At 43.8% G+C, this 17,714-nt stretch overlaps 2 long non-coding RNA genes across 9 annotated transcripts in view; one reads left to right on the top strand and one right to left on the bottom strand.

The window, feature by feature from the left end:
- LOC111251524 (uncharacterized) overlaps nt 1–17,714 on the top strand; it is a 24,347-nt gene extending 6,633 nt beyond the window's left edge. For 4 of the 8 annotated variants that reach the window (XR_015328387.1, XR_015328390.1, XR_015328386.1 and 1 more), the window contains 5 exons: nt 9,062–9,942; nt 10,508–14,721; nt 14,959–15,133; nt 15,496–15,585; nt 15,743–17,714. This is a non-coding gene — a long non-coding RNA (uncharacterized LOC111251524). Of the gene's footprint in view, nt 1–6,728; nt 6,870–9,061; nt 9,943–10,507; nt 14,722–14,958; nt 15,134–15,495; nt 15,586–15,742 lie in introns of those variants that run through there. The other 4 variants (XR_002673828.2, XR_002673829.2, XR_015328388.1 and 1 more) reach the window with 4 other exon arrangements.
- On the bottom strand, nt 9,425–13,276 carry LOC147755396 (uncharacterized). Its single transcript, XR_015328393.1, has 2 exons — nt 13,165–13,276; nt 9,425–10,826 (listed from the first exon to the last, which is right to left on the bottom strand). It is a non-coding gene; the product is annotated as an uncharacterized LOC147755396 (long non-coding RNA).

Here is a 17,714-nt window from a genome sequence, read left to right as displayed (position 1 = left end):
AATGGATTCGGTGAATTGCAAAGGGGTGGTGGGAAAGGATAGCGGCGGTGGGGAAGCAACAACTTTACCACAAACTTGCTATTAAAAGGATTCACTATTAGCGATTTGTTTACAGGCATTTCTTTCTATATGCAATGATCAATATGGGTCCACACAACGTATTTGTTCCAGTGGACCCGATGCCTTGCCCAGCCCTCGCGACGCAAATAAATGGTCAACTATAGATCGATTATGTAAATGGGTGAACGCATAATAATATGTTAGAACGAGAAACGGATTTCCATGCGTTTCTCTGAATGTGATAGCCATGATGTTTAGATAGGCACTTAGAGCAGAAGCAGATCTAAAAAAAAAATTGAACTATATGTAGTCCAAAGTTTAACTATGTCTGTCTGTAGTCCAAAGTTATAACTTGTAGACGTATCGTTTGAGATTAAAAATGTATCTTAACTATGTTTACATTGCAACTTATTATCGTTACAAGATCTAAGATTTTTGGACGCAAACCTGCGTCTTTGTCTTCTAGTTAATTTACTGTTGTGTTATTATATGTTTCAAGTTCTCGCACGCCATAACTTGAACGTCTCGTATTTCTACGACTTGGACTCGCTAACAATAGGCATACGGCAAAGATGTCCAGATTTGTGGTCTTCTCGCTAGTAGTAGGAACCTTCTAGGGATTTATGTTTGTACCGAATTAGTCTATCAGTTACAAGCTGAGTATAGACGAAAGCGCCTAACGCCATTGGGACACACGGGCATATTGCTGGAACAATTAGTCTCGTCCTGGAAGGACGACGGCCCACCGAATCCTGATTACAGTACGATCATATAACGGAAATTCAGAAATCGTACGTAGAGAAATCCGGGCATGTCAGGTTCAAACATATCGCAAAGGTTGCACTGCGATCGAGATGGGTTTTTTTTTTTCTTTAATAAGGCGCTGTTATGATTATTAGTGTGCAGAATTCGAATGACTTGATAACCGTAAATAATTATAGGAACGAGTAATGTCTAAATAGTTTACTAAATAAGAAAAGATAACAAACATAAGCATGTAGCTAGCAACATATGCGTCATCGAATTGCAGTATGAGCTCGTTTTTAACAAACGTTACTAACCAATAGTCGGGTACCTATTGTATCAACACTCTACAAAAGCTAATTTTTTTAGTCCTTGAAGTCCTCTCACAGTACAACCAATGTATGTACATAAAGGCTACATACGACTTAAAGTGAGCCAATGAATTACAGGAGGCGGAGGTCAGTTTGCGGTCTAATACTTATCTACATCCAATTCGATCTTCCCAGCGGCAGGTCTAACGCCCAATATTCGAGCTCAGGCCTCCGCAAAGGACCGCACACATGATTCCTCGTTAGTTCATTCAGTGTACACATCGGCTAAAACTTTTTGGTCTAACTTCTTCTCTCCTTTTCATTACACAACCAAGTAGCGCGTGAAGACCCGCTCTCCTGGGGAATAGAAGCCGGCGACGCAGGCTGTACACTCAGTCTGTCGGAGTCATTGACAGCTCTTCAAAGCAGCATCTACTCATGCGATAGTGACATGAGCTATAACAACAGAAATTGCATCGGTGGCAAGGGTTGTCGGCATCCCGCCAAAAAAGTCAGCAGAGCGCTGGTACATCCTGTTAGAGAGGCGTAGGCCAAAGGTGCGATTGCCTTGGGCCCGCTGCTGACGCCACTGCCGCCTTGTCCGGAACAATCGCCCGCAGCCAGCAACATCATTCCCTTCGCTGTTTCAACAAGTCATTTGTTCTTGTTGATGTTTGTTTTTGTTGAAAAAGTTGTTGCTACGACGATGTTGTTGCGCCTGTTCTGTCCAAGCAGCAGCAGCAGAAGAACTGTCGAAAACCACGAACCACGAAGCGCATCAAGTATGCGTGTCTGCCGCGTTGAAGATACATAGCCCGTTCCGGGCACAGCAGCAGCGACAGTTGAAGTCGCTCAAGCCATAGTCGCTGAACTATTTCGATTCGCTGCACGCAACCGAAAGCGATTCTTCGTCACTTGTTGGTGTCGTCGTCGTCGTCGTCGTCGTAGCTCTTGTTGCTGCTGTTGTGGTTCATGTTTGCTCAGTGTGATATCTTGTTTAAGATGAGATTTATCGCTCATCTAACTCTACAGCGATCGCCGCTGCTGCTGGAGCCGGCAATAGCGGCCGTCGGCCCTTGAGTCGCTGTTCGGAACGTTTCTGCTGCCGAAATTTATGTCTCTAAAGATCTCTCATTCGTTTGCTGCTCCCTCTCTTTCTCTCCGTCGCTCAGCCTCATAGACACGTACATTCTGTTCCCCCTCCAGATCTTCTGCTGCTCACGCCACCGCCACCTCATAACGGAAAATAGAAGAAAAAATCGAAAGAATCCTCGAATAGGCTGGACCCCGTCGGCGCCGACGCAACGACACCAGCATCATCCTCCGCGGGGGGTTGGAACATGGATGCTTCTCGTAGAACGTAACGCTGCAAGGTGAAGACGCGCTACCCAAACGAAAAATAGCGGATAGTACCATAGACAAATAAGAGGGTGGCGGATAAAAGGCGAATGCACACGATACGAATAACGCAGAGAGGAAGTCGGGGATGGGGAAGCTGAGTCCCGTCGCCACCGCTGACGATAGAGTTGAATCCGTGTTCGATAGTTGGTAGATAACTGCGGTGAGGTTGCTTAGTCTGCGCTACCGATAACGACCTGGGTATTGCTTCCTGAATCGCTATATTCTATGCCGAACTCGACTGGATCTGAAGCGAAGGATTAATAGCAGTAGCCGAAGTGGCGAAACATGTAAACGATTCATTGTCCAAATATTTTGTCGCCGTCATTGTTGATCGGCCGAGTTCACCCGGTGCAATCAAATTAAAACGTTTTATGTCACTAGGCATCACTTCCCACTTTTTTCCCGTCTTTCAGCACAAAAATAAACTGTGTCTACATCCGACTTCGAACCTGGACCAACACGTGTCCCTAACGTTAGCGTCCAAACGTGTTGCGTTGTGCCGGGGATCAACTGTCTAATCAATCGATAATCGTTTCTCTCCTCACCGTAAAATTGCTGGCCGTGCTAATTCGTTTTTCTCCTCAATTCATTGGTTGGGGACTCAGAAACGACCCCGGCAGCCAGCGTCTGTCGATTACCAAGCAGACCAAGAGCTTCCGACCAGCAGGGACAAATCGTCGATCGGATCGGTTATCGCGTTTAATGTGTTGTCTCATAGCCATTGATATCACCAGTCAGAGTTATTCACTATATATATACACGTACAAATAAAAATGTCTATTCGGCTGTCACATGTCAAACGAGATCAAGGACCCACTGTTAAGAATACGCGCCCCACCTATGGCTTTGTATACTATCGAATATTTCCCTTTACATCAAAGTATACGTTAGTTAGTATCGGTATTTTAGTATATGCACTAATTGTACTGATACTAACAGACAAACTAGAACAATTCGATAAATAATCCACATAACACGCATGCTAAACCATACTAAATCCGGTAAATATCACTGCTCGCCTGACTGCCGGCGTCTGACTCGCTGATAAATAGCTGCACTTATGGGGCATTTGTAACACCGTGGAACACCATTAAGGTACGTTCTTGTTGAGGAGCACTTTAATTAAGTTTAACCCTAAACATTTCACTAGAAGAAATATACCATATTGCAAAAGGGAAATAAAACATGGCGAAACAGTATCGGAGAACAAGTGCAATAAGCTAAACAATACATCATAAACCCAGGTCGGATTCGAAGCTGGTGGCAAAGCTGCTTGAAGACTGTTCGTCATTGGCTTCGTAACCCTATAGCTAAATTTGATTTTGGTCCCGTACGCCCACATCACAAGAGCCACTCCTGTTGGCTACAAGAACAAAACTGCCCGAAAAAAAAATGATCGAACGGTTTATTCACTCCGGGAAGATTAACATCAATAACAGATGATACGCTAGTTAATACATCAATAGCAGATATAGATGTGCGACTACATACATATTACTTAGAAAATCTCAACCGTTACAAAATATATCGGGTTTATACTCGAGTTTAGCGAATGACCTATCCAATTGATAGGTAATCAGTACAATAATGTATGAGTTATACATCTACAAGTTCAGTACAAGTTTTGCCATATGATGGCGGACATCGAATTCGTTCCTCAACGTTTCAACACAACGAAGGTTCTGATTCAATAGAAGTTGAGGCCCAGTCGAAACTAACGCATGTTCAATTCATTCAGCTGATGCTTATACTATCCTCAGCCTTATCTGGTACATCTGCGCCTTTTATTTCGTTCGTTCAGTGTCCAGTCGACACCTGTAGTAAGCCTGGCACCCCATATTCGAACTACATGATCACACACCGTTACGGAATCAATGATAAATTGTATCCGAAGAAGAACTACACTCCAGGCACAAAATCTCTTAACGTAACAGATAGGGGAGGCTTACATAGACTTAGCTTGCCTGAGGTAATGATATCGCTGCACGAGCCATTTTTTAGCCTACAATCAATCCACATAACCTTGTTGCTGAAAGCCAATACTTCGTCTTCTTTAGGCGTTTCTCTCTTATGTATTTCGCTTGTCAGTAGATATAATTTAACTACTTTTCATCACACCGAAGCTGAGGTTCATTATTGTATGTAACGCTGAAGTCGCGGTTACGAATAAAGATCCGTCGGTACTTCCGGCGCGGCGCCGTGCGTTGACATAGCCATCAAGAAATAAGCGAAGTAATAGACGGTGAGGTTCATTCCTTATGAAGGCGTCGCGGCGAACGGTGGTTTGCAGCGTGCGGTTACAAGCCGATTATAGTTGTTCTGTAGAGTAACGTTGAAATGGCACGAAGGTCGCAACGGACGAGCCTGCTGAAGCTGTAGAAGCGATCGAATCCGTCGACTGGTGGCGTATATGAACGTTAGCGGGGAGTCGAGCTTTCTACCATACCAGATTCCTGAAACAACGCTAAACAGCGATATTAAAACCTGTCGTAGAACGAACAACTCTTAAAAGTCAGCGGCCGGTGAGCTAAACTTGATTACTGTTGTCAGTACACCTGAGCGACGTCGACAGCGGCTCCCGGCTCTATATCGTGACTATCCATCATCAGCTGATTATGTTCTATGTTGCATTGAGTACGTTACACATGATGGAAGGCAAATTGGAAGTTAGATGCAGATAGAAGATCCGGGTACCAGACAGCTACAGTAAGCAAAACCATTAAAAGGTGAAACTGTACACGCTATGTAGTGAAGCCGTTGCAACAGCATCATATCTGCGTCAATGAAGAGCAAAACGTGGTCGTAACAATTGATTGCATATATATATATATATATATGTATATATTCAAGTAGTTGCGACTGAATTATATGATACATTATGAAAGAATAATATCTGTTTCCCGGAAGTAAGTGGCACGGTTTTTCTAGGATTACACAAAGCTGCCGACTACAGCAGTTCAGATAGCTTTAACGGAATGTACATAGGATCGTTTTCTGCACATAATTCAACGAATACGCCGTCTTCACCCTCCACTGATCTGTGCATGCAGACCCTTATCAACGTGTCTCTGTGTGTATTTGTATGTCCGTATTTGATATGTACTTTATGAATCATGAGATACAATCATCCTGTTGCGTTATTATTATTATTTATATTATGTAGCAGTTACATATAGAGAAGGCCGAGATAAGTTCGACACGATTGACCTCAATCTAAACGTCTATATCTGCCTCGGTTTTGCACCGATGATTTTACTGCAGTAGTAATCTTGCAGTTTCTTTGGTTCGCCATCAAAGCCAACTATTTGGTCAGGCCGCTAAGGAGGCCAGCCTACTTTCGTCTTATTACAGTTGCCGTGGCCTTCTATACATCGACAGTTTCTACGCAGCAAGCCTTCGTTGGACGGATGCGTTTCGCTCCTGCAGCTGTTTACGCGCGTCGTTCAAACTTGTCTAGGAAACGATTTGATCTTAGCATCTTTCTCTCGAAGGTTGCCAAGTTTCGTCTACGAAGCTCAGCTGATTCTGTCCGTCAGCGAACGCCTTCTCTGACTCAAGCAGCAGCTGAAGCGAGACGTCGCTGAAAATGGTATCCAGTATGCATATATATGTACGCTCTGTTGGCATTACTAGAGAAACTGTCGATAGCAGCGCGGCACTCTCATTGTTTCGAAGTCTCGGATTCAACCACAAAGGCCGATCTAATGTGGGAGAAAAAAAGAAATCTATTTCTCCATGCTAGCCGTCTATCGGCCACCATTTTATATCGTTTTCAAGCTAATATCAATAAAATGAACAGACCGTTTTCCCTTTTCTTTAGCAGGTCTGTCCGTTTGCCTTGGCTGCCGCTCCTTAGTGTCGATAAACGTTCTGGCGTTACTAGACCTGCTGTTGTGTGACAGCCATCCGACATAACATCGTCTGAGATGACTGTGTCTATGATGGTTTCTACGATTCGTCCATTTCCTTCCTCTCCCTATGAGTCTCCGGCGAGGCAAAAGGTAGGCGGACGAACCTTTACTCGACGTTCGCCTACGGCAGCTTGCGTGCCGCTCCATGCTCGTCGCCGTCTCAAGCTCTGTACAGGTTTGCGACCAGCTGCTGCAACCCTCTATCGGGATATCGCCAAGATTTCTAAGCTGAGCAGGGGCGATTCGGTTCTGCTGTCGCGGCCTGTGTTCGATTGCCGGCGACCAATCGCATGGCTGTCGATCTGGCAATCGCGCAGTTAACATCGGCTGTACTATTATATCAGTACAACAGGATGCATGGTGGAACAGGGCGATATGCCCGCTGCGGTCCGCGACAATTCGTTACTTCAAAATGGCTGTCGTTTCTGCTTCATCGAACAAAGTAAGTGTTCCACTAATATAACCTGTGATGGCGAAGCATCTTCACCTCTTGTGATCTTCTGCTGTCGCTCTTTGTGTCTTCTGTAGACACTCACACAAACACAGATATTCTCACTTTGGCTTGAGTCTTTCGATGCGTTTCCCGTATTGCAGCGGCTGGTCGTAGGATAATACCACTGCGGCTATACTGTGAATGTTTTCATCGTTTGTTGCTATCTTTATTTCCCATTTTATGGCCTGTGGAACTGAGTGGATAGGATGTGTAGATGCGAATATACATAGTTATATGCGGCGTTGTTTCTTCGCATCACCTGTGAACGTAGAAGACGTACACTCTACCGTTTTTGTACGCGAGCCTTTCAAACTTTGGCATTCTCTCCCTTCGCCATGCTGTACACTGCTCTCTCTCTCTCTCTCTCTCTCTCTCTCTCTCTCTCTCTCCCTATATATATATATATATATATATATATATAAGTGTTTCCCGCTATGTGCTGAACCCGTGTTTTTTTTTCGATTTCGTGTCTATGTGTATGTCCCTATTTATACTTGTGTATTCACTTTCATTCGGTCTATTCTATCCTGTCTTTTTTGCCTAAGTTCATGTTAGTAAGAGGACGCTAATGAAAACGAATGAAGGAAACACACTCTTATATATAATGCAGCTAAGGGCAGTTGTAACACCGCAGCATATAGAACTGGAAGTCTTTCAGGCTCTCACACCCTTTTCGTCACGTTTACACTGGTCGCCCTTCGATTTTGCTGCGACCTGCCGATGACATTCTGAGTCTGTTTCCATTTTCCTGAACTGTGGCAATAATCAATGCAAAAATTTCATTTGATGCAAGCCAAGCCCTCTACCCAATTTCTGGTTTTGTCACTGCCACCCAATACAACTACAAGCATTATAAATTATTGCTACAGTCCGTAAAGACCTAGATACGGCATTATCGATAGAATCACAACGGTTGGCACCGCACACACGGTTGCGCTCTCCTCTTCTCACCGGTTTTTCCATCTATTTTCTACTATAAATAACGCAAATCTGCTTGCTACTGTCTGCGTTTTTCTGCACTGCTAGAATATGATCTGCAGTATAGTTTTCCACATAGTACTGGCCCCGTAGAGACGTTGCTTTTGATCGAACTTTATTGATCAGCAAGATGAGCAAGTCGGTCGCAGTAATTAGTGAAGCCTATAGCGCGCTTGTGCCTATGTCAAAAATAGGCGCAATCGTGACAACGATCGCTACCGTGTCGCTAGAAAAATGACTGGAAGGTGTGTTATTTCAAAATTACTTCACAAGGTCCCCAGATATTTTGGCCAAGTGGAATCTTTCCAGTGCACGCCCTATTCATTAACGGACATCAAATACTACTACACATGTCGGTATAAAAAAAAAAAACAAACACTTGAGAGAGACTGAGCAAATTATATATTCAGAAACATATATCGTTATCTTTGCAAGCAGATTACCAATTATATGTAACACGCACATTCTCGATACAGTCTATCTAACAGCAGATACCGTGAGAACTGCGTCGCACCTTATACGATTTTACGGCTGTTACATGTTGACAACATAGAACCTCGTCGTACAAGCCGTTTCAAAGCTTTTTTTTTTTTTTTTTTTTTACTGGTTTGTTTTTCTTCACGATAAGATATCGCAATCACGTTAGAGTTCATCATTGTACGCCTTGTTTTATTATATTCCATATAGTACAAACGGTGCTGTCAGTAGCAAAAAAGTCAAACGGAAGGTGGTTCTGTTTGTGTCTTTGGCTGTTCACGCGCCCAATGATTCATTATGGCCAAGTCGAGCAACTGTATTAAAAACTCTAATTCTTAAATGATTTTGTCGTTAGGAATCAGCAGAAGCGAAAAACACATTTAAAAAATCTATCCCGTATATATTGAATTAGGTTGTGTTTTTTGCCGTACGTCGCCACTCGATGCCCATGTCGACAAGACAGAAGAGTTCATCTTTTTATCGAGCGTAACTAGCAAGTCTTTGTAGATGATAAAATGCCGCTGATCCAAGTAGTGCCTCGTGCTGTGGGGAACAATGTTTGGATCAACGTATTTCGAAGGAGATAGTTCTATTAGAGTTGCCGCTCAGTGAGAACAAGTGCAGTTAAGCGCTTCCCAAACTTATTGCGGGTCCCTGCTATTTCTAATCTCTGTATGTATTTTCAGGACGCGCATTTAAAGTGTGGCCGAGGTTTCTAACGCATGACCTTTTTTGTTTCTGTGCCAACGCTTACATCTTCGCCAAACACAAACAGTTCGCCATCGTCAAGACATCAAAAAATGAACTCCCATTGGCCACCTATATCCAGTATTGCTTGTATGGCATGGTGGCACGTTTCCCGGAAGTCTTAAATTTATGAATATAGAATGCCAAGTTTCTTCAAGCAAGCTCTTTCTGTTCCAATCGCATCTAAGGTTACTTAGGGTGATCATACCTTTGTCCCTTATTTCGTTGTCGTTTCCTTAAGCCCCCCAGTTCGTGCTAAATTCAAGTAGCTCGATTTAACTCTGTAAGTAAAGAAGAAGAAAGAAGCTTGCAAAACGTAAAATATATTACCAAACTACTGAAGGTTGAAAAATTCGCTTGAACATGTCTATTACTCATCCGTCCGTCCGTCCGTCCATTGTCATCTGCAGTAGAGTAAGAAATTAGCTGTATGGAAGCGGACAATCGGACCGCTATCGTACCTGCTCGTCAAAGTTGATGTTCTAGATTTTTATATGTCGAGTTGTCTCGAATCAAAAACGCGCATTGATTCGTGCTATCAGTGCTTCTTTCATGCGTTTTGAACAACGAATACATAATATCTGAGACGCAAGCTAGAAGGGGATACATCAGCTGAAGTACCCGGCGCCATATTTCTAGGCTAGATCTGCCTAGCGGTCCGCATATACTAATATTCAGTGGACATACGATGGCGCAAAAGCAACCACATCACCACCATCTTGCAACGGCCGGCGTCGCATCCGACAGAGCACTGCGTAATACCGTTTGTCGTCGCCATCGTTGCTATGTCCGACCTTTATCGACACGCATCCTACTTCTGGTGCGTATCCGCTCGATCTGTTACTATGCGGTTTATCTATTTTCTTTCTAATTCTCTCTTTGCAACTTCTATTTTTTCTCACTTTTTCTTTTGCAGTCCTGCCATCATTATTTCGTGCTTGTTACGTTCCGTCGATGTCGCTGCGCCGCCGCCGCCGACGATGCTGGGAAGTCAACGTACACGATCAACATAGATATGTCTCTATCGATGTTCCTTACATGGTGTACCCTCCATTATATTATACATTTTCGCTTGTCTATTCTGTGTTGTTTTTTCATTACCCGCTGGCTTCTTCGCCGTTGACTCACTTCACCTTCGTCGGCGGCGGCTCCGCTAAAATTGTGTGATTCAGTTAGGCCTTGTGTTCTCTAGTCGTCTGACGAATGGCCGACGTCATGTGGTGCGCATTAATTTTACATGAGAACTTTATTTATTTATTTATACGTTTTGTTGTGTGCGTCGATGGATGACTCTGCGGCCGTTTTGCTTCTACGAGGATTGCTAGATCTTTTTGTGATTCTTCGCCTATTCTTATTATGCCTTGAACTTCTTTTGTCGCTCGTAGGCCACTCGCTGTGAGGATTTAGCTCAGCTGTATTTTGTGGCCCTCTTTTTTCTCGTTCCTCATGCTGATGTTGCGTGGCCTGCTTCTGTTAAGTGGCTCGGACGTGGTAGGCTCGAGCCGGGCGTCGTGGAGCGCCTGCTGCTGCTGCTGCTGTCGTCTTTAGCTTTTTGTTTTTTAGAAAAGAGAGAGGAAAGCAAGCGACAGAGTTCCTGGAGTGCGTGAACTCATCGATGCCCTGCGGCTGTCAGGCGAAAATTCGCGGAGATTGTGCACCCTGCGCAGGCCTGTCGTCGTGTACGAAGTGGACCGCTGTCTCATTCTGAACAGCAGAGCATGAAAACAGTGACGATGTTAAACCCGAAGGGAGAAATACAGAGAAATAGAAAGTAGCAAAAGATACAACAGAAAAAAAAGACGTATTAGATGTATATAAATCATTCTCGGGAACATCTTCGTGAATTTATCATAAATAAGTAGTCACCATTGCCGTCATTGTCAACTTATGAGAGACCTCGCCGCTGCTTTTCTGCCCCTTTAACTCGTTTTTTTCATCTCTTGATGACCTTATTCGTTGTATATTATACATATAGAGCGATGTGAGGCGCACGTATTGGCATAATCAACATAATAGTAAGTGAAACCTGGACACTGTGGCCGTCGTTGTAGCAGATCGGTGTCTTTATTAACATAATGCATTAGCATGCAGAGCGTTAGGAACAACGGTGACTTGAAGATGTCCAACGTGACACTGCTTTATCACTATATTAAAATGAAGATCAACTTGTGTGTCAGCTAGTCATCTGTCTCTCTGTCTCCTTGTTTCTTTACCCATATCCGCAACTTCATATATTCTATACGTAATTGGCTCACGAACAACGTTACTCCTCTGCTTTCACTGATTCATACTAAACGCCACTTACTACCCTGAGCGTCGTGAGATAGCTTGCTTTTTAGCTGATCCGTTTATGAAGGGGAAGTCGTTGGCTGTTCGAGATTCTAACAAGCTGTTCTACACTGATTATATCATTCAGCTAAATTATCTGCGATCGTAAAAAATCACTGCGCCTTCTATATTAATAAGTTCTAATTATAAATGACTATTGGCAATGTAACATGCTTTATACATTTTGCCGTCCACTAAGCATCGTACAGACAATGTAGTTGTTTTCCAGGCCGCCATCAATGAAGTAGAAGAGCGTCTGTTTTTAGAGTAAATTGTCTCTTTAAAGACAGCAACGTTCACAGAAGTAGGTACGACGGTCCTTAAGCTTGCTTTGAAGAGGTTATTAAAGTAGAGCATGCTATTTGGTCTCAAGTACTCCGTCCTAGGGCACTGAACACGCCCGACCTGCTCCTGATAATCTTCAGTCCTTAGATCAAAAGTAAATCTTAGATATATAAAATTACTTAATATCACTCGCAGGCTCTGATCTGCGTCCATCAGTAGACGGTTGGAGGATACCCGCAAGGCAAAAGTGGAAGTTCCACGAAATACGAGATTATGTCACAGTGAGTACAGCCTTCCAAGAATATATTTAGGATTGTCCCTATCTATAATCGAGAAAACAATGCCTGCTAATGAACCTACATACACTAAGTTCAATCAACAACTGCCCTTGAAAGACACTATTCGCAATTTAGCCTCTTAAAAAGCTAAAAAAAAAAAAGAAAAAGCAAATGGGTCCAGCTTTATAGCTGTGATGCCGACCCTCGCGAAAGCGCTCAGCCATCGTGGCACCAAGTCAAATACACGACAGCTTAGCTAAGTCCGTTAGGACAAGCACTTTAAGCGCTTCCTGGCGAGGCCACTGAGTCGATAAGGCTCTCTGTGCGAGTCTCTCGAGCGCCCTCTGCAACCAGCCTCAAGACCTACAACAGTTTTCAACATGAGAGAGGATAGAGTGCGTCCTAAAAGTGACGGGGCCGACTTCGTCACGCGAAAGTCTCAAGCATATAGAATGCAAATCTATCGGGCTACGCATAAACTAACTGTGAAAGGAAAGCAATTTTTTTCAAAACACTGAACAAAATAGGGTTATTGTCTATACGGTAGATAAGCTGTTATTATTAGGGCAATATATAGATCTTTAGCAGCTCTCCTATGCTTACTAAGAATGCCTAGAATAGTACCTAAAACTGGCAAGTTGGTCAAAAGTTAAAAAGTCTTACTGTTATTGTTCTATTACGCGCAATAGGGAACCTTAATACTCTGCTACCATTAATACTCTGCTTCCCTTATGAAGATGATACAAGTTACTTACTTAGATGTGTAATCTGTTGCTGGTCCTACATTTTATTCTTTATAGATGTCATCCTGTGAAACATACGCTAAAATATCCCATATACCGATTTTCTTAAGGGCATAATATTGAGTTCGTTACGCGAAACGTCTGAGACTTCTACATTCAACTAAATACTGTCCAGTTAACAATAGCTAAATGCTATCTACTCCTCCCTACGGGGTCTAATAATCTTTACTCTTTTTCCTTGGCAAATATATCCGACCAGTTGCCCAGTGTTTCAGGGTAAATATAGTAAGTAGTACTCACATCACACCAGTTGCAATTGTAACGTGTAGCAATATTACTGTCATATATCTATATCGTTTAGCATCATATGTGAAATAATAACAAAGCGATTCATATCGTTCAGCTTACAATATAAATGTGACAGACTCAGCTTTTCTGATAGATGACTGGCAATACATATTGTAAACGAGTTCCTATATTCAGTGATAACGACAGCAACGAAGTTTTCGATCTTCTTCGCGCTCTCCCAGGATACCGACAGGCAGTCGAACAAGGGTGTCTCGACCCATCGTGTCCCGAGAAGTAATAGCAACAGACATGCCATCTATGCTAGCCACCTTCTGGTCGACGGCTGGTTGTTCGCTGGTACTGCTAAGCGTGATTTATATTGTCATCTCATATTTGCCTAAGATGTCCGTTAGAAAAATAACGGAAGCTCGAATACTACTATCGCGAGGGCACATCACGTAGCCGTGTCATTAGTCTAGGTGGCATCACTTAGAGTTGACCTGCTGCTGTCTGCTCATCGTTTTGCCGATGTATCACGAGAATATCTTCTATCAGGGCCGCTGGCATTCCGAAGTAGATATCTGCATTTTGAACGCCAGTGGCGCTAGAGGCAGCATGTAGAAAAACAAGAGCGACCGTTAACTACGAAACCGCGTTGTACGGCGCTGCTGACGCCTCCAGACGGCGCGTTTCCGACAACGGTTTCAGATGTTAACTACACTTCCTATTTGCTGCGGCAGCCATATTCAGAGATTTCAGTTTTGTTTCATCTAGTACAAGAGAGCACCTGCTCTGCTAAGCAACTGTTCAGTCGATATGGCCCAGACTGAATGTACGTACACACAAGAAAACAAAACAAGAAGGACATGAAAACCGGGAACTCCGACATGAGGTTGGGATAACCATTCCATAGACATCTAACATAGATTTAAGGTGGTAATACCAAAGGCCCCGTATAGACCCCACTACAAGCTGAAGAAGACACCAGACGAAAAAAGAAGTCCAGAGTATTTATAGCAATTTCTCTAGGTTTTCCAAGACCACATTTTCCAGTCGGCTCTCTACTCCTTCCGCCAGCCTGGTCGACCCCCTGTTCAATGTCCATGATTAGAAACGACGATGCGTATGGTTTATCCTCAGCATGTGCAGGCCATACCTTGCCTGCTCATCGAGGCAGACAGCTATTGGCTAGCGCGAACACCTCTAGGGCGTTATTGCAGGCACAGCTATCAACAAGATGTTTTCCTGTATGACTGATGACAACATTCGCCTACTGGTGACCTATCCCGCTCGAGGCTTACTCACTCAGCCACAGCTTCTCCGGCAGCCTCCTTCTCCTAATGAATTCGAAGACGCAGAGGCGGGCAGAAATGTGCCGGTAAAGACCCAGCTTCGTTCGCTTTTCCATCTCTCTCTCTCTCTCTCTCTCTCTCTCTAATTCTGCCGCTTACTCTCGTGAGTTTTCTTCCTAAACTGCGGCCTGTTATGGGAGAGAGATTAAAGTTGTGAACAGGCGGTGAACTACAGCCATATATTCGTATACGACTGTGATCGCCGTTCTTCATCGATCACCATGCGAGCGTACCACTCTGTTGTTTGTCAAAGGCGAAAGACAGCCCATCAGAGGAAACGGCCCAGCAACAGCAGCAGCGGGAACGTCACCAGAAACGATTAAAAGTAAATCTCTATAGGTATCGTGCGACACGCGCCCAGAAGTGTGAACCACGAAATCCAAGTAACGAAATATCAAAAAAACCTATCGGATGCATATATGCTAACGTCATTTTGTTTCACTTTGAACACTATTATACTCGACAGTGCTCGGCAGGCCGCCTACTACTAGTTCCTGTTGCATTCGCAACGCGAGCTTCTAGTCGTTTTCCTACCTGTTGTTTCTTTTTATTGTTGTTTTAGCGTATGCCGCCGACTGTCGCTGTCCGCGTTACGTCATTCCGAAGAAACAGGATCGAGCTAGAATAACGCCTATAGCCAGCGTATATATTGTATCAGCAATATCATCCGGGTGATCATCACCAACAATCGTTCATTGCATAGAGACTCATCGGTGAGAGTAAACCAAGTACCTAATGTGAGCATTTTGGCTTTTTTTTTTGTTGTTTTTTTGAATCTCTTTGGTATCGCTTTTTTTTTGGTTTTGGGACTTAGTTGTTGTTACAGCTTAGTCAGGGTTGGAGCCTAGCAATGGTACAGCCTGTGTAGCTACTGGTTCGAGGCAATAATCAGAAACTCAACGAAATCAAGTATAAAGAACTTTAGCACTGGGTGTGCATACACAAAATGGGACTGATAATTGAAGATAGCTTAGGCTAGCAATTAAGCAAAGTAAATTATAAAAGAAAACAAACAGTGAGAAGTTAAATATAACAATTGGGCATAGGAAAAGAAAGCAACATCACTTATTTACTGACCTAATGCTCTGTTCTCGCGCAGTATGGCTATGTAAGTTACTGTCCTGAAATCGTCGACAAATTCCGTCGCACCAAAGTTAGAACTTCGCTCAACATTAACGAAGAGCTAAAAGTAAGTTAAGCAAGCAAACGCCACGCCGATGTTACTATACGGTGATCATTTCATCTAGACGTTGATTACTTTATTTCCAATAAACGAGGCAGTATCGATGCGAAAACAGAATCCAACAAGTTTAGCCTTAAATCGTGTCCATTTTTGAACGTTCCAGTTAAACCACTTGTTACGGCGCTAAAGACGATACCAGACAGAATACAATCGTGGGACGATTACGATGTTTGCTCGACGTGTCATGCTGCCGACATCCCGTGTTTTTCAAAGCAGAATCCCTGCCTGCAAGGCGGCAGAGGCCTGTGTCAGGAAAGCAAGCTGTCACCGGCTAGACTCATATTTCAGCGACTTCTATTTCCAGGGTGACTGCCGCTATTGATGCCGCGGGTCATGGGATCGCACCGCTGACACCAGTCGCCAGGCTCAAGACACCTTTTGAACCGCAACTTGTCCAGAATAAAAAGTATCATGATGTGATAGCGCACTAGAGGTTGCTGCTGGTCACCACATGCGTACTTGTAGGCGATAGGACTGTTCTACCGATATTGCGGGGTACCTTTGTTCGATGCTATGACTACGCATCAAGGGGTGCACGTAAAGCTTCCCTTAAGCCTTAGGCGCGACGCTCGCAGATGTTCTTTTAGAGCAAAGAGATCGCCAGCCATATGTACGATAGAAAGACCTTGGAAAGGGAAATTGGACAATTACTTTTAATTGGCGCTTTTTTTGAGCGATATCGTGCAGTGTTATCAAGGGGCTACTATCAGAACGACTCGACTCGATATGTTGATCATAAACGTAAAGTGACAGGATGCTATTTTGTTGGGTTCCGTCAAAACAACGGAATCAGTCTTGTACTAAGCGGGAAGGGAGAGTTGTGTGTCTAGAGGGAAGGCACCTTTCAAGGACCATCATTCGGTCTGGCCAATGTAGCTACAAATAAACATGTCTATCTATATAGAACACAGTCCAGTCAGTGTAAAGGGGCAGAGGAGACGACCATTTCCGTGAATGCCGAGTAGAGGGAACGATTGGCTGAGAACGTATGCTTGTTTTCGACGAAAAAGGACACGAAAAGAACAGACGTGCGCGTCGTAGAGGGAACGTTTCAACTAGATTTCAATTACTGGATCAATGGATCACATTCACTGCGTAGAAGGATAGCTAACGAGCTAGATTCGCAGATAAGGCGAACGGCGTACAAGATCCACGAACAGAGCGTGCACATTTTTTATACGACGTAACACAACAATCGTCCAGCTGCTAAGCGTGCATGAGTGTCATCTTTTATTCATTCTATTTGCAGCTGATCTAGAAATGGATCTCACTTGACCCTTTTGTGGATCTGTGTGTTCCGTGACATCGGCAGACCATTGTAGGCATAGCGGTGCATTAGCGAGACAGTATGTGGGCATCGTTGAAGATGAGTTGGCTATTCCCCTCTAAACTAAACCTCTTTGAATGAGAAAGACTAGTCATTGTATTTCACTAGATACTGCTATACAGTCGAGAACCAAGTACCTTAGCTATAGAAGCAACAGCAAGTGCGACAACGAAATTTAAGATTTGCTTTTTTTTTTGCTTGCTATTTATGATTCTTATACGTTTGCCTTCGCTAGTGTTTACGTTTCTAAGGCTAATTGCTGATGGCAACCCTTCTCAGTATGCGGGCTTCGACGTACAAAGCTGCTTGTGTCGGCTGGCTCGAGCATGCCTATTTTCCCGGCGAAGTCATAGACCTCAGCTATAAACCCCCCCACCTGAAGACAACGCATCGGCAGTAGCTGCACCGAGTCACGTCATAGGTCGTAAACCGACACGGCAATCTCACTATCACCCTTGCGTTTGGCAGTACGACGCGCCTATGTAACTGCCTCCGTCGTTTGGCATATTAATATGATGGCAGAACGAAGCGTATTTGATGAAGTCAAGGGCAGTGTATCGCAGCGATCCCGGAGTCAATGCAGCTTTGCACATGCATGCATATCTGTCTATGTAACTATAATACGGTCTGCTCAGTTCTGTCCGGGATGCGATTGCTGCTATAGGAACACCAACATCAACTAAATTGTCAACGACGCTCCTCGTCTCATCCTTCTACGTCATCTATAATATAACCATAATACAGCTTA

The sequence above is a fragment of the Varroa destructor genome, unplaced genomic scaffold, assembly GCF_002443255.2.
Source record: "Varroa destructor unplaced genomic scaffold, Vdes_3.0 BEIS01000005.1, whole genome shotgun sequence".
Taxonomy (NCBI): Eukaryota; Metazoa; Arthropoda; class Arachnida; order Mesostigmata; family Varroidae; genus Varroa; species Varroa destructor.
The sequence above is the reverse complement of the archived record's forward strand: the minus strand, read 5'-3'. Positions and strand labels throughout refer to the sequence as shown.